At 37.1% G+C, this 14,120-nt stretch overlaps 1 protein-coding gene across 2 annotated transcripts in view; it reads left to right on the forward strand.

Moving 5' to 3' along the window:
* Positions 1 to 374: 374 nt before the first annotated feature.
* csf1a (colony stimulating factor 1a (macrophage)) overlaps positions 375 to 14,120 on the forward strand; it is a 68,952-nt gene continuing 55,206 nt past the window's right edge. The window contains exon 1 of one of the 2 annotated variants that reach the window (XM_079596535.1): positions 375 to 637. The gene's annotated coding sequence lies outside the window, so the exon portion shown is untranslated. The remainder of the gene's footprint in view (positions 638 to 14,120) is intronic. The other variant, XM_079596534.1, reaches the window with a different exon arrangement.

The following is a 14,120-nucleotide window of genomic DNA, read 5'->3' on the forward strand; positions in this document are numbered from 1 at the left end:
TTTTATTTCTGTTTTAGTTTTAGTAGGACTACTTCAACTTTCTTTGTTTTATAATATTAATATTTTATTTTATTTCAGATTTATTTAAATTAATTACATTTATTTTTAATAGTTTTAGTTTACAATAACACGTGTCTGCTTTGTGAACAAGTAGGCTACAATCTTTAATGAATCAAATTGGTCTGAATGACTCCTTCTTAAATCAGACTTCGAAGTAAACATACTTCAGTCACAGCGATAAACATCACTAGCATAGAATAATATCAGTAAATAATAATGTACATTTGGTTGTTTCTTACAATGAGTCGACTGCACGAATCATTTGGGCTACTTTTATGAAGCGTGAAAGATCTTCTTCTTCTTCTTCTTCTTTTATTTTAATGGCGTGCTGGTGTCATGCTTGATAGCTCCGAATGGCCAAACACCTCAAGTGTGGGTCGGAAATGTAACACCACTTTACCATAATCGCGAACTTCAGCTTCCAGGGCTTCTAAAGCAATTGTAAACACAGTAAAAAATGTCGTCGGTAGCACCGTATCATTTCGAGCCTGCGTCGGTCGGATTCATATCGGATTCAGAAAATGCGGATGACAGGCAGATAGACCGGAACCAATTTTGCAAGCCGACTTGAGCATTGGTAAGTTTTTTATTTTGCAACTATCTTGCTATTCAGATACAATCTTAATGGTTCAATTTAATGAATGGTTTCATTAATGGTTCTTCTTTACCATAACAACTTTAAGTCAGAGATGTCAACATAAAATACAGTTAAAAAAACATAGCTACTTACGTGTATTTAGGTGTGTATAGCCAGCGTTGTAGGCCTACTATCCAAGGTTCAGAAGCTGTCCTTTGTAAAATGCGCTGTAGGCTACTGTACACTACTGTACACAAGCTTTTGGGTTGTACTGTTCAGGAACAGCGTTATAAATAAATCTTAACCACTGATTCCATCCATTTTGGAAGCCCAAAGAAAGGGGTTTTGCTTTTACATCCACACAGTTTCTCTGCATCACTGAAGCCTTGACTTCTTTCTTTGCATTTGCCTTTGTTCGGGCCTAATATTTGCCTAATATTTCACATTGTGACGTAGGCGTGTGTGGAAGTAATATCTGGACTTTGATCGAGGGGTTTTAGTCATGTATCCAGTGTTCTATGGAAGCTTGTTTCTTCTACTGAAATACAAATAAAAATGTAGTTGCGAGTATATATTAAATCTTTGACTATTTCTTTATATCCCACAATTCTGACTTTATAACTCATGGTCTCTGGTCCCCGCTAATGAGGACCGGTAATACTCCGGGCCCTATAAGCATGCTCTAGCAGAGCATGTTCTTCATCCGTCCTCAGTGGCATTGAGGTGCACAGTAGGAACTAACACAATTATCTCCTATGACCTTTCAGCAACTCTCCTGGCATCATATGCCTATCCTGAGAGACTCCGGCCAGCCCTGAGAGAGTACGTACGTACCGGTATGTGCATATGTGTCTGTGCCTCCAGAAGGACAGCAGAGCTGGCGAGGACACATCGGTCCCGCCCTGTGATTATTTTGTGCTAGTGAGCACACCAGGCAAACCGGGAGTCGCTCCAATCAATATGTGGCTTTTCGCATTTTGTAACAGGTGGAACATCCATGGGGATGACAACCTAACATTACGATCTAATAAAACGCCTCACATACTCTCAGAAGTCTTTGGAAGTCTTGATATTATCACTTCCAAAAAATGGGCACTGCATTTTTAGTTTGGAGAAAAATGGCAGTAAATGCATAATGAAAGTTTTATTAAAAGAATCTTAAATTCCAAAGATCAATCTTTAACTCTGGCTATTTTTTTAGTAGCTTTTTTGTATGAGTTTTCTGTCCTGCAGGTGTCACTATGTTTTGCACACTGACTTGGGCCCTGTTATTTTTATTTATTTTTTCAATCCAAAGGTTCCCTTTGTATCAGTGTTTTTCTGCACCACTTTTCAAGAAATGCAGAATCTTCAGTGCTAACGCAAAACAACAACTTTTAGAGTCACAACATATAGAGTTATGAATGCTGGTTGGCAGTTTGGTTTAAATGTGATGAAATAAAAAAGTATGGTGAAATGATGGCAAGAAACATCTTTATACTGAGTTGTTCTGTCTGCACAGAAAAAAAAACATACATAGTTTGCGAGTCTTGCAACCAATATGTTCTTATTTCTGAAATAATGACTCCTCAGAGCAGATTCTTTTTATTGAATTAAAAATACATAGCACGACTCTGTGTGCTCCAATTCATGAACAAATGACTCTGAAACATACAATCTGATTCAAAACATTCAGTGGCACCAATGTAGTATGATTTCCAAAATAAATGACTTACGACCCAGTGCTTTTTACTGAGTCAAAAATGCACAATTTAGAAACAAAATATCTCTTAAAAGTTGGTTATTTTAATAAATAGTTACAGAATTGACTGTCAGTTTGCATTAGCAGACAGAGAGAACGTCATATACGGTAAGTAAAATAAAATACAGCCTACCCAAATGAATCAAATCCGAATCAAATCATCTGTAGGCTTATTAAAAATGGCACTAGTGGTGATTTTATTTGAACACTTTTTTTCACAAATGCGTACTGATTTTTCTGCAATATTATTGTACTTTGCATAATTAGTTTATGATTAAAAAGTATAATTAACTATAATTGCTCTGATTAAATATCAATAGCAACATACGGTAATAGAAGGAATTATTAATTATATTCATTAGAAATTACATTTTTATGTATGCTAATGTCATAGAGATTAGACTTGCTGAGAGCCTCTACACTGTAAAAAAAAAAAAAACTCCTGCCAGGACATTAAAGGGATAGTTCACTTTAAAATTAAAATTCTGTCATCATTTACTCACCCTCAAGTTGTTTCAAACCTGTATTAATTTATTTCTTCTGCTGAACACAAAGAAAGATATTTTGAAGAATGTCAGTAACCAAACAGTAGTCTGTACCCATTGACTTCCATAGTAGGGGAAAAAAAATACTATGGAAGTCAATGGATACAGACTACTGTTTGGTTACTGACATTCTTCAAAATATCTTTCTTTGTGTTCAGCAGAAGAAATAAATTAATACAGGTTTGAAACAACTTGAGGGTGAGTAAATGATGACAGAATTTTAATTTTAAAGTGAACTATCCCTTTAACCGCTAAGTTTACAGACTAAAACACAACACAATGCAATGAGTAATTCAAAATACAGGTGAAACACTTCTGAGAAATCAATATGGAAACTTCCTTTATATAATAACACGGTACATTTGCCTTATTTTTACAGACTTTTTTAGAGTGCACTCCAACCGCCATCATCCCAGATGCCTTTAGACTCCTGCAGCAACACTAAACACTGTGTACCATTAAATAGAAAAGAAAATCGGCCAATGCAATTTCTATGTAAATGCACAACAGAGCCAGGCAAGTGACTAGAATAGAAAACACTGTGGACATTATTACACCGACAGAGAGCAGCCACAAATCAAGTTGGTATAAGAAAGTCTACTCGACTACAGCGTATTTGGCTTTTCTCTGACCCTCTGAGCAAAGCTGTGATTTAGAAAGGATATTTGCCATTTACCCCTTACAAGAGTGACCTTTTCCCTTTCCGACACACACACATTATCAAACACACATGGGTCAGTGACGTTTTAGAATTTCAAAACAGTAAAAAAATAAAAATGAAAGGACAAATTAAATATAGCATTTTTTGTGTAAATCTATGTGTATATTTTTTGTTTTTATTAGTGCCCTTTATAAAAAATAACAATATATGACATTTTAATGTGTTTCTTTGTATACAGTCCTTGAAAATGTCATAAGGTAAAACTAAGTGATTTTTAGAAATAAATTAAATTTGATATTCATGACACAGTTAAATACAACCATGAATGTAATAGTTGATCTGTAAGTATTCTATAACAAGTTGCAAAATGTAAACACCTACACCACAAATACTAAATATTTTGTTTTTTAACAACTTCAGCATGTCATCTATGGACATTTGTTCTATTTTTTTTAAAGAAATTAGTCAAAAATGCCTTGATGTTATATATATATGTATATCATACTAGCTCTCCTCCATTATTTTCATGAACCATGTAAACAAACAAAGTATTTATTTTTATTTATTTTAAAATGCAATGTTTTACCCTATGACATATTTTGTTTTACCGTATGACATAGTACATTTTCAATGTTTCATTGCATTTTTAATGTAATAAATACATGTAGGCCAATTCAAAATGATTTCAAAGAAACACAAGGCATCTCAAGTGAACCTTTTATTAACAGTAGAATATATTTACCAACACATGAATATTTCTTTTAGTCAACTCAACTCTCTTTCAGTACAAGGAACACATAGGACGTGCTATATGTAATACATGACAATATCATTCAGATTTACAACAGTGAGATAACTTGTGAAAAAATCTGTTTTTAACATTTAGTTTAAAAAGAACAGTAAGGGTTCATGGGAGTTTGCCCAGCCAATCCACATGTGCTTTGTGGATTTGGAGAAGGCATTGGACTGTGTCCCTCGAGGCGGCCTGTGGAGGAGCTCCGGGAGTATGGGGTCCGGGGTCCTTTGCTAAGGGCTGTGCGGTCCCTGTACGACCGAAGCAGGAGCTTGGTTCGCATTGCCGGCAGTAAGTCAGACTTCTTCCCGGTGCATGTTGGACTCCGGCAGGGCTGCCCTTTGTCGCCGGTTCTGTTCATAATATTTATGGACAGAGTTTCTAGGCGCAGCCAGGGGCCGGAGGGTGTCGGGTTCGGGGACCACACGATGTCGTCTCTGCTCTTTGCGGATGATGTTGTCGTGTTGGCCCCTTCAGACCAGGACCTCCAGCATGCACTGGGACGGTTTGCAGCCGAGTGTGAAGCGACTGGGATTAGAATCAGCGCCTCCAAATCCGAGGCCATGGTCCTCAGTCGGAAAAAGGTGTCTTGCCTACTTCAGGTTGGTGGAGAGTTCCTGCCTCAAGTGGAGGAGTTCAAGTATCTTGGGTTCTTGTTCACGAGTGAGGGAAGGATGGAACGGGAGATTGACAGACGGATCGGTGCAGCTTCTGCAGTAATGCGGTCGGTGTACCGGTCTGTCGTCTCGATTTACCGGTCAATCTACGTTCCTACTCTCACCTATGGTCATGAGCTGTGGGTCATGACCGAAAGGACAAGATCCCGCATACAGGCGGCCGAAATGAGCTTTCTCCGCAGGGTGGCTGGGCGATCCCTCAGAGATCGGGTGAGGAGCTCGGTCACTCGGGAGGAGCTCAGAGTAGATCCGCTGCTCCTCCACATCGAGAGGGGTCAGCTGAGGTGTCTCGAGGATCTGTTCCCACCGGGAGGAGACCCCGGGGAAGACCTAGGACACGATGGAGAGACTATGTCATCATATACTCTCACAGTTATACCTTTCCCTCCTCTTGGCTAGGTTCTCCTCTCTAGATGCAGGATCTGCCCTTAGCTTTGCACGGAAATGTGCACCCCTCTCCTTACTAGAAAGAGGCATCTGTAATAATGTGAAAAAATGCTTAAAATAGGCAGAAATATATTATATATGTTAATATTAATTCATATTAGATGTACAAACTATATATGTGATATAACAATTAAGAAATAACTAAATAATTCAGTTAAATGCTCTGTGTCATATGGTATAACAACATGTCATACGGTAAAATCGTTTGTCTGTATGACATTTTTTGTTTGCCCTTATGACAGTTTCATGCTTTGTCATTTATAACAGGCAGTTGCTTGGCCACCTCCTTCCACCTTTACCATTAACCTTGACTTTTAAACTTTATATTTCACCTGTAAATCAATATTTTTTCACATTTTAAATGTATTAAACCCTTTTTTGACGTTTGACCATATGACACCCAAATATGTGACACATGGTAACACTTGGAAAAGGTGAAATTACCTCAAATGTAGGAGCAAAATCTTAAACTTACCTTCAACTTGGCTGGTCTTCAGGGGGTCCTCTGAGTGATGTCATCCAATGTCACATGACTTAAGTCATTAATATTCAGTTCCAAAATGGCTTCTAAACTTTGTTTTACCGTATGACATAGAGAAAATGTGTCTTTGCGGAACAATTTGTTTTAGATACTAATGACATTTCTTAAAGGTCTATCTTACTGATACTTTAATATGCTTTTCTTAAGACTTGAAAAAATATGCCAAATGAAAAATTGTATCATTTTGAAACATTTTTAATAATTTTAAATGCAATTGTCTTAAATAACTTTAAGTGAATTCCGTTTGACCGTATGACATTTGACCACATTAATAGTCTAAAAGTTACCTATTTTTGAAATTTTCACACAATTATGAACAGTGAGGAGGACAAATGATGTGAGATTAAAACATATATATAATTTTAAACCTATTTTATATAAATATATAATATTAATTGCTCCTGGAAGTGCAAATCAGTGCGGCACGTCACTGACCCACATATACCTGTACAAAACAGAGTACCACCTGCATCCCTATCCCACTGGCAATTTTGTCTCGGGCTGCTTTAGCAAACGGTGGACAGCCTATAAAAGTATAATTGATGGTTGCTTGTGAATGGACTTTTCCCAATACTTTTTTAAGAGTAGCTGGGGAAAATGAAAGCGCACACAAGGGCCTGCCTCATTTTATGGCACCATGGAATTCTTTCTTGAATCATCGTCTCTTTCAAGGTAAAGAACATGGTCTCCATGGGAACCAGAGGGTCTGAACTTTCATGTTCTGTCCAGTAGACCCTTCTGTCCTAATGACCATATGCAGTCACGCTGGAATTCTCACAAAACACTGCATTTGCAATATGATCAAACGCAAAAGAAGACAATGGGGAAAAATGATTCGCTCTTCCATCAAGGAAAGACAACATGGCAGAATTACATCCCTTGATGTTGTAAAAAGGAGGCCTGATGTGTAGTTTAATGTCGGTTGGCTGTTGAATGGTCCAAGTGGACCAAGAGAGGTTATTTATTGTGCTTTGAAGTCCTTCACAGAATGGAGTATGTGTTTACCTTATGAGTTTTCTCCTTGACTTCATCTGGGAAGTTGAATCCCACCATCACTTTCATTCATGTTGTAATGTTCATGTTGTTCATGTTGAACCCTCTTGTAATGGTAATGTAGGGTTTGCATGATAATCGTTGAAAAATATAAATATGTAATGGCCTTGCTCAGATGCTCACTTGAGATCGCAGGTTCAATCTGTCAGTTTTAGTTCAGTTACCTCAAGGCAGAACAAGGGCGCATATATATCATGACAAAGTCTCTGAAGAGATTAAGCATGGTAATGAATATGACAATGTTAATGTAAGTGGTCTTGGCGGAATAGTTCTGCTACGCTGCTGCTTCAGAGCAAGCATGGGAACTTGCTTCTGACAATACGTACACAGACATACTGCTTCAGCACAAATAGCATTTAATAAAATTACTCATAGCAGATCTATACAGGTGGAGCTGGGGAAAGAGGCGGGTTTCAGAGGAACTCTGAAAGCTCACTGCAAACTGCTATTGTGAATGATAACCAGCTATTTAAATGTTGAACAGCAAGCTCATTGGTTGCAGATGCGACATAACCAATCAGCTTGTGCCGTATTAACAATGTAAATATCAGTTGCGTTAAGGCCTGTGCCATCTAGTTTCATGTCAGAACTTGGTATAAAATGTATCAAAAGTGCAAGAACTTAGAGATAAGTCTAAGTAGTCTAATGAGATAAGACTTTTACTTTGGTTTACACAAAACATTAAGCGGTACAACTGTTTTCAGCATTGATACAATTAAGAAATGTTTCTTAAGCACCAAATCAGCATATAAGAATGATTTCTGATGGATCATGTGACATTAAAGACTAGAGTAATGACCATCACAGAAATGTATTTTAAAACCTAAATCTTAAACTGTTTAAATTATAATAATATACCACAATATTGGTATTTTTACTGTACCAGTAAATTCATCATTATATATATATATATATATATATATATATATATATATATATATATATATATATATATATATATATATATTTATTTATTATATCTTATAAATCTTAATAAAGGAATGAATATTAGTGGTATATGTTATTTTGCATTTTATCTGACAAATGTGCAAAACAATTAGAGACAAACCATTTATATGATTTTATAAAATATATATTTTATGGTGCTTCCTGAATATGTAAATTGTTTTCATGGCTGGAATGACCCTTGTGCAATTCACCTTTCACAACTTTCTCAACTTTTTTTTTCCCCCTCACATTTTTCCATTCAAAGGCACAGTATCAAATATTAAACTTCTTGCCATTTTAGAAAGGTCAAACTGTTGTAAAGCATTACAAGTACAAAACGGATGAAACTGACCCATTTCAACAAACATAAGATAATACATTAAGAAGTTTACGCAACATTACTAAAACCCAAGAACCTTTTTCAGTTACTGTTTGACAATATATATGTGATTTATTATGTATATTATTTGCGTACTCTATTTAACGAGATTCTTTGCCAGTGAATCTTAACACTTTTCTGAGAGCTGAGATTGAGAATAGCTTTAGATAGAGATCACAGGTCAGAGAAAGGTCTGTCCATATAGCCTCCACGCTGACCTTTGCATAACCAGCCCAGAGAGCAGATCAATGAATGAGCGCTGCCGCTATAATGAGATCAAGCAGGAACCAATGTACTGGGGAAAAGGTGTGAGTAGAGAAGGCATTTGTGAAGTGTCTGAAATAAATAAGGGTTGTGAAATGGGAGGAGAGGGAAAGATGAAGGTGAGTATTGAGTGGTTTTAATCAACACACCCAGGGTCCATCAGCCCTGACACGTTTCACACGCTTTGTTGGATATAGGCACAGCGCCACACACACATAGATTATCAGCACAATAGGAAGCCTAGTGAGTCTGAAGGGCACACAACTCAAAGGCCAGAATGATATTACTCATTTTTTTCCCCCCAAATGATGATGCTTTGCTTTTTAAAGAGTCCACTCCATTAGGCTATTATTCTCTTCTAGGGTTTCCCCAGCCAGGCTGGATTGGCTAGAGTGCTGTAAATGATTTCCCATTGATAGTAGTGTGTGTATGATAAGGGGTATGAGAGTGAGAGAGAGAATAAATCCATTTTTAGGCATTGTAAGATGTGTGTGTGGGACTGGACTGGACTGGGGAATATATTATTAGATTAAAGCACTCAAGAGAGAAATAAGAGAAATCACTGAGGAGGTTATAGAATTTTTTGTTATGGATGTACACTAAGAAAATTTGCATTTAAAGAACTATTTTTACCTTTGGCCTTTAAAAATAACTTTAGTTGGTCTAACAGACTTTCAGAGCAAATTACCTTCTGGCTTTCACTGGTTTAACCTGCTTTCTGGAATACTCGATTCTGATTGGCCAGTCGCACTATCCTGCAGTTAGACATTTCCCTGTTGGTCTTGGCAACAGTGTGTATATCATGGTGCATTCAAGTCCTCCTGGGAAGTTCGTATATACGAGGTGAGAAGTTGTACTTACGACGGCAGGTGCATTCAAGTCACTTTCGTCGGAGTAAGATGGCGGTGTACTTTCTCTTAATTAATTACACAAAAATACAGCAAGGTTCTTAAAGTTCTAGATAATGAAGAACAAAGAATTGTGCATCAGGTGTGCTTTGTTTTTTTTAATGTTTTTAATTAATTTAGGAAGCCTCTGCAAACTTTATTGTAAAATATTTACACTATAATGCCATCATATTCTGTGGAGGCAATTCGCTTACTTTGCTGGAAATAGAAAAGTCTGACAATATCACTGCTACACATACTTTTAAGTATTGTGGTATTCCGCCATGTTTCAAAACCAACTTGTAAAGATCGGGGCTTTAACAAAATCCTGTGCTTCCCACTCGTATTTACGACATTATGGTGGCGTTCATGTGCGTTCAACTCGTAAATTCGATCTTTACGAGATTACTTGAACGCACCATCAGTCCATTCCTCTGGGTAACTGAAACATTTAGCTACTTTCATCCCTGTCGTATCCAAGCGGCAACCTTCCTGAACCAGGCTGCAAAAGAGAATCAATCCCATATAGTGGCCACCATGTTAAAATGCCCAACTTTACAGCAGAAAAAAAAAGTTTTTACAGCCTGGTGCAAAAAGTGGTTTTGGTCTATATAGATAATTTTGCCCTTCATAAGACATAAGAGTCTACCCTACCATAAGAGTAAAAACATTAAAAGTACCGTATTGAGTTAATAGACTACATATAAAACACAAACCAACACATTCTCACCTGTGAAAGATTATCCGATTGCTGTGGTTGTTAACCAGTTCTTTATTGTTATCTGTTATCGGAATTCATCTGTTGTCGTAATACTGTTGTGAAGTCATGCTTGTGCTCATGCCTCGCAGGGGTGCCGTATTGTGTGGCTGCTGAAGTTTCAGTGAGTAAAAGTAGCGTTCTGCCAAAGTGCATTTTGTGTGTCTTTTCTTGAACATAACACTCATTTCTTCAGGAATTTATGTCTCGGCGGTTTCACAAATAGAAGCTGTGCAATGTTGATGCATCATTGATTTTTACTGTGAGTGATGACACACTGACCGTTGCAAGATGGCGGACGCACAGACCTGTCTGGAGCGGTGGAATGTGGCATCTACGTAATATATACTCATCCTGTAAGATGTATTTTGATCACGAGTGTTTGATAATCTGCATCTACTGTTGTATAATATATAATATTATGTAAAATATACCTAATATTGGTGCCGTGATCATATGAGGCAGATTGTTTGGTACATTGCAAAAGTTTTAAATTATATACAAGTAAAATTACATAACAATCTAAACTTAAATCAATATTTGCTGTTCATGTTTTTAATTGTCGAGTAGGCTAGGGTTAGCCTACTCGGGTTAGTTAGCTGGCATCTCATTGAACATAAAAAGAAATTAAATCAACAAGGAGAGTTGGATGATATAGTACTTGAAGGAAGCTCTAGTTGTAGCTTCGAGCATGATCCTCAAATTATTAATTCCTTCCTTAATGATATATTATAGTTATAATTAATCACACAAACACATGCACTCAGAGTGCATGACTTTCCATAACAGCCACATCCAGACAACAGTACTGTATTCATTATCTAGATTCCATTTTTGACCAAATCTGCAACTGAGTTGACGTCAAATGTCATTTAGAACACTAATCCTGTCCGGATAGTGCTTAAGACATCTTGCGCATGTGTAGTGGTGCAGTGCCGTGTATGTCACACTAATGTCTTCATTATACGTAACTGCTGCAGTAACCTGCCATGCTAGTTTGTCACTTTGTATCTCTTTATCTCATTCAGCAGTCAGGTATCAGGCCTGTAGGATGGGGCTCATGTGTGACCGCATTCCAGACACCATGTCAGTTTTACTCCAGGGGGACGTGGCCAGACAGCCCCGACAGCCAGTGCACCGCTCTCAGCGGATTGCTTATTTACGAAACATCCTGTTAGAATGTTGATGAACAACATGCTCTCACTGCTGCTCACTACTGACCCCTGTTGCCTAGTGGGTGAGGTTAGTAGTAAATTGGGAGGAAAATGTTTCTGATGATTGACATGATGGGAATGGTGGGAGATTGTGGTATGTCTGATTTTTAGCATATGAATCTGAAATATACTATATATATATAATACACACACACACACACACACACACACACACACACACACACACACACACAGATAGATAGATAGTAACTGCACATTCTTTTTTATTAATATATCCCCCATTGCTATAAATGCATGAAAGGGATCCTTTAAAAAAAAAACAATTGGAAATTGTGGCAACAACTAATCAAACACGTATATTCTTTGAAAGAACAAAGACATTTATTTCCCTTGAGCATTTAGAGAAAAGGAGTCAGTTTGGATTAAGCTCTTTACTCTTAAAGATGCGGAAGAATTTAACATTCAAAGAAAAAACAACAACACAGAGGCACAAACATATTGCATATTAAATATGGTTGTCAGTCCTTTTCTGATTGCTTATCATATAATGTAAATGCATAGTTTGCTAATTTAGGGCCCTTTTCTTGGAGTGTGTTTTCATGCTAACTAGAGTTAACAGAATAGTAGACAGAAGGATTTTGTGGATTTTGTGTAAACTGTTGATTAGGCTACAATATATAGACTGTGAAAAGAATTCAGATTAAAATGGGCTTTACCAAAAAGATCTGAGTGAATTTTGAGATAAGTCTAAATGCCACTTTCATGGAGATTGATAGGTTATCTGAAATGTGTCTACTATTTTGTCACTACTTGTACTTTCTAACATTTCTGAGAGACTTTAGCTTTTGCAACTCTGGACAAAAGGTTCAGAAAGTACTCAATTTGCTGCAGTACTGTCAGTGAGATGATGTTCCCAGTTACTGAGAAACTTGCGGCTCAAATGCCAGGGGGAGTACTGGGTCAGAAAAGCATGAACTATCTGGTTTGCCATTTTATCACTCTTGGGCTGACAGGTGTATATGGCTCTCAAGAGAATAGACGGAACTGTAGAGGTAAAAAGTGAGACTGAACATGTTGGGGTGACTGTTTTCTGATGTTTGGCGGGATTATTATGCTAGTGTGTTTAGCATGAACATTTCCATTAGCATGGAATGCAGGGTTATTTTACTGGCTAAAATCGAATTCCAAAGTCAATAGAACTCCAGCTCACCAAATCCATTAATGTAACTTGGACCATTAAGCAATTTTCCTCTGCCTCAGAAGCCCCAAGGACATCGGGTGGAGAATCCCCATCCTTTTGTGTGGCTATAGGCTCAGGGGAATGTAAACTGGGAAGCAGGGGAGTGGAATGGATGGGTCAGATCCGTTAAGAGACTGAGTGATGGCCTTGTCAGGTCCTCTGACTGTAATTATTGGATTACAGCCCAGCCACTGCTGCGCTAATAAACCAGTGGCACCGTCCCATTAATGATTATGGTTAAAAGGATGGTACTTGTTTTGTGTTTTGAAGACTGAGAATTTATAAAGACACGCTAATACAAAAACCTCTGCATGTTTAAAATGGCATTCCAATAAATTGGATTGCAATAAAAAATTACTTTTGGCAGATATAAACTAGTTTTGTTCAAACGTTTGTGAGGGGGAAAAATATTTATTTAAAAAAATTTTTATAGATGTTTTCTGGGCCGTCTAAGTTAATATTTATTCAATATAATTTTATATACGCATTGTTTACCCTATTTAATGGCATAGTTCACCCAAAATGTTTTATTTGGTTACACTTTATTTTAAGGTGACATAGTTACATTGTAGTTGCTCAAATGCTGCTTAAAAAAAAGTACTAAGTATTAGTATAAGTAATATTAATTAACTACATGTACTTACTTTAGAGTTAGGGTTTGGTTAGTTACTTATGCTTAATTTACTGTTGTTACATGTAACGTGTAACTACGTCACCTTAAAAATAAAGTGTTACCAAAAATGACTCGCCCTTAAGTTGTTACAAACCTGAATTTCTTTCACAAAAGAAGATATTTTTAAGAATATGGCTAACCAAACAGTTGCTGGGCTCCATTGACTTCCATAGTATTTATTCCCCCCATACTATGGAAGGCAATGGGGTCCATTAAATGTTTGGTTACCTATATTCTTCAAAATATCTTTTGTGTTCTCTGTTCAGCAGAAGAAAGAGTTTTATACAGGTTTGAAACAAATTGAGGGGTGAGTAAATGATTACCGATTTTTCATTCAATTTCATTTTGCTGTGCTGGAAATGTTTCTATCTGTTTAAACTGGAATTCTTGGATGTAGTACATAGGATACAATTGTATCCAACTGCATGTTTGGAGTATTTGATCAAACACCGAATCATGGAACACAGAAATGCAGCCGCAATGACTCTGCCGTCATTATCAGGCAATCATTTTAAACTCATGCAATTGTGAAAGAAACCTAGTGCAGGCACACCCATTACTCAAAACCCACAGCCATTTTCCACTTTACATCAGTGTGCTGATGGTGTGAGTGAAAACAGTGAATTAGAAGTGATCGTCTGTCCACTACACTCCCTCCTAGGCAGCCCTCCAGAATCTGTTGCATCGCTTGTTCTGTTACCA

The sequence above is a fragment of the Phoxinus phoxinus genome (genome assembly GCF_949152265.1).
Source record: "Phoxinus phoxinus genome assembly, chromosome: 22".
Classification (NCBI taxonomy): domain Eukaryota; kingdom Metazoa; phylum Chordata; class Actinopteri; order Cypriniformes; family Leuciscidae; genus Phoxinus; species Phoxinus phoxinus.